The 3,546-nt window shown below is 43.1% G+C and overlaps 1 non-coding gene across 1 annotated transcript; it reads left to right on the top strand.

Annotated features, from left to right (window-relative positions):
• Nucleotides 1-1,117: 1,117 nt before the first annotated feature.
• Nucleotides 1,118-1,199, top strand: trnas-gcu (transfer RNA serine (anticodon GCU)). Its single transcript has one exon. It is a non-coding gene; the product is annotated as a tRNA-Ser (tRNA).
• Nucleotides 1,200-3,546: the final 2,347 nt, after the last annotated feature.

Here is a 3,546-nt window from a genome sequence, read left to right as displayed (position 1 = left end):
ACTGGTACTTTCCCATAAACGTGACATTGCTCAATATCACCTTCTACCCGTACCCCTCAACACGACAAATTTAAGCTGCTCCATGTGAGGCTCAAACTTAAAACTTCGGCAGAGCGCAGCCCACTTTCCTGGCACAGAGATACCGTGCACTGGTCACCAGCAGCACTGGAGCAACACATTAATGCTTACCTCCACATTCCTGGTTGTACAGTAACGGTTGGGAAACCGAGTTTCTCTGAATCCATGGCTGGTCACTGCGATTATACGATCATCTTCACCAGTGCCTCTGACCCCATGTGAGGCAAGTGGTGAGCTACTCATTGCAAAGATGTAAAAATGTGCAACTTCAACTTTTGCCTTCACTAACCCATGAGCCTTTTATTTTGTTTTTCATCTGTAGAAATCTTAAAACCTTCATCTTGAACAGGCTCAATAACAGATCTCCATTGTGTCTCTGGCATCAAATTCCAAAATGTAAACCCCCTCTGAATTCTTCCACCGCAGTCCACTGTTGGGGAAGTTTTCCTGTTCAGGGGAATGCACTTCCCGTGTGTCAACTGCTGCTCCTCGCATTCGCTCTGGCACTGCACTCATTTTCCTTCTGACACTTGCTCACTGTGTTGCTGTGAACATACAGTGACTTGGTGTCACACCGCCCAGGAAAATGATACAGATCAAGGGTTTTGCATTGTTGAATTCAATTGTCAGTTTAACCTTATTTAGGGTTTCAAAATTGCCTGTCCTGTACACAAGTGCGTGTCAAAAATATCTGAGTGGAAGAAAGGTGTTCTGAATAATGACATTGAGCACTATGCACTCTCCTCCAGTCTGGAAAACAATTCCTCACAGACAACTTTACACCTCCTGCTGTCACGGGCTCTTCATTCCGTTGACTTCAAATCTTCACAGAATTCAACAGACCTTGTTACATCGTCATTTCTTCATTTTTGTTCAGATCACTGTGAGCAGAGTGTCACAGTGGGAGTGGTAAGACGACACTCTTGGGACCGTCCTGTACTATTTATCATTTCACCAATACCAGGGAGAAATATCTGCTGCTCAGCATAATTTACGCAATTCACTTATTCATAATGTCAAATGTGCCCGTGACTTATGTGACGAGGTGGCCGAGAGGTTAAGGCGATGGACTGCTGATCCATTGTGTTCTGTACGCGTGGGTTCGAATCCCACTATCGTCGTTGTTATCAACGTTTTTCAATTTTGCTATTTTTGCATGATCACAGCTGTCTGTTTATATGCATCGACGCTATAATAAAATCTCAAAGAATAATTTGAGTCTGTTGCCTAAACTGCATTGAATTGTAGATTCAATTGGGACAATGAAAAGGAACGCGATTGTCTTTTCCAAGTCAAGTTGCTGTGAACTTTTATCGTATGAAAGAGATCCAGGAGAACCAAATAACGAGAGATGCGAAGTGCATGTTGATGCATGCGATTCTTAATGAGTGTTTTGTCAGATGAAATTTGTAGCAGTTGGGTAGAAGTGATTCATCTTGGTAAAAAGAGCACAGAGAGGCAGCACGAAACAATGGAGATATTTCAAAAGTGGCAGGGGCTGGGTGTAGGGGCACCCGAGAACTGGCTGTAAATGCACGGTAAAGAATTACCGATGTGGGTGCCGTGCATGGGCACGGACAGACTTACACATTGGTCTTATCCTTTCCCCCTTGCTCTCACCATTGATGAATGCTGGACATAAGACACATATAAACACAAGATGTGGGAAGCAAACTCCCTCTCGTTATGCACACACTTGATGCATCATATTGAACTATGAACACCTGGAGAAGTCAGCAAGTTAACTGCAGGGACTGAATCTAAACTGTGTATCAATAACCGCAGGTATATGCAGCTCAAACATGAAAACTGATTTGAAATGTCTTTATACGCATGTCATTAACAGACGGTTCGTTCTAATACCAGTGTGGCTGAAAGAAGTAGACACCACATTTCAAGGTGGATGACAACATTACCAATTTTGTTCAGAAATTGAGATCTATTTGATCATTTGACACAGTGACCAAGTTTAATTTAAATAATACAAACCAAATTCCCTCACGTGAAATAAAAGAGTGATTCCATTACAAACATTGTCCTTGCTAAGTAGCAGTTACTCAACATGAAAAATAGAATGTGATTTCTAGTGAGCATACGTCAATTAGCACGATTATCTTACTTCGGATTGACTGCAATATGCACATGCAAAATAAGTTTTAAGAAAGAAGTCCTTTGGAAATAATGAGTCGGTGGTGATTAAAAGTAAGATTAGGTTCTCATGATGTGGATATTGCACCAATGGCTCCAGTGGTGTAAATGGTCAGTGGGCAGTATTTCCATGATGGTATAGAGGTGTGTGATCTGCCAGGGATGGGAGCTCCCACCTCATCTGGAGCAGCGTCTGTTGACATGGACCAGGGAGTATTGTGACATCTGTCTGGGAGTTCCAAGCACACCTGGAGAAGCTTTTATTGACATGAAGCCGCAGGGAGCATTGGGACATCAGACTGGTAGATCCAACTTCAACGGGACCGCTTCTATTGACATGGAGCAGGGAGCATTGAGACATCAGACTGGGAGCTACAACGTCAACGAGAGCCAGGGATCGGAGCTCCCATTTCATCTGGAGCAGCGTCTGTTGACATGGACCAGGGAGCATTGTGACATCAGTCTGGAGTTCGAACCTCACCTGGAGCAGCTTCTATTGACATGAGGCAGCAGGGAGCATTGGGACATCAAACTGCGAGATCTAACCTCATTTGGAGCAGCTTCAGTTGACATGGAGCAGGCACTTTTCGAGATCAGTCTGGGAGCTCCACTCTCACCTTGAGCTGCGTTTAATGACATGACGCAGCAGGGAACATTGGGACATCAGACTGGTAGAGCCAACAGCAACTGGACGTTTTCTATTGACATGGAGCAGGGAGCATTGGGATATCAGACTGGGATCTGCAACTTCAACTAGAGTAGCTTGTATTGACATGGAGCAGCAAGGAACATTGGAACGTCAGGTTGGGAGATCCAACCTCTCTTGGAGCAGCTTGTATTTGCATGGAAGAGGAGAGAGTATTGGGACATTAGGCTGGAGGAAAGGGTATTCAACTATTTTAATCTGAAGTAAAATAGGTTTCAACACCTCAGGTGTTAACTGATTTATGAAGATTCTGTCATGGGAAAATAATTAATTCATTAGATATTAAAGACAAGTCCTGCAAATATTCAACTCAGGAAAACACATTGGTACAGAGAGAAATGGGAGTGATGTTTTAAGTCTTTGACTTTTCTTTTCTGGCCGACTCTGCACTAGATTACATCACCAGAAGGACGTTTTCACTCATTTCATGTCATTCAGTTTCCTGCAAATACGGACAGGTCATTAACATAATCTAAATCTGAAAATTAATGGGAATATGCGATGTAATGATTAGGCTGGAGTTTACCTCTAATTATGGTGAAAACGTAGCAAAGTGAGTTGCAATTTCCTTGATCAGCAGTGACCTCATTGATTGGCTGATCACTTTTTTAGGA

This window comes from Chiloscyllium plagiosum, unplaced genomic scaffold (assembly GCF_037043375.1).
Source record: "Chiloscyllium plagiosum isolate Xiang-an unplaced genomic scaffold, Cpla_swu_hap1 HiC_scaffold_42, whole genome shotgun sequence".
NCBI classification, from domain to species: Eukaryota; Metazoa; Chordata; class Chondrichthyes; order Orectolobiformes; family Hemiscylliidae; genus Chiloscyllium; species Chiloscyllium plagiosum.
The sequence above is the reverse complement of the archived record's forward strand: the minus strand, read 5'-3'. Positions and strand labels throughout refer to the sequence as shown.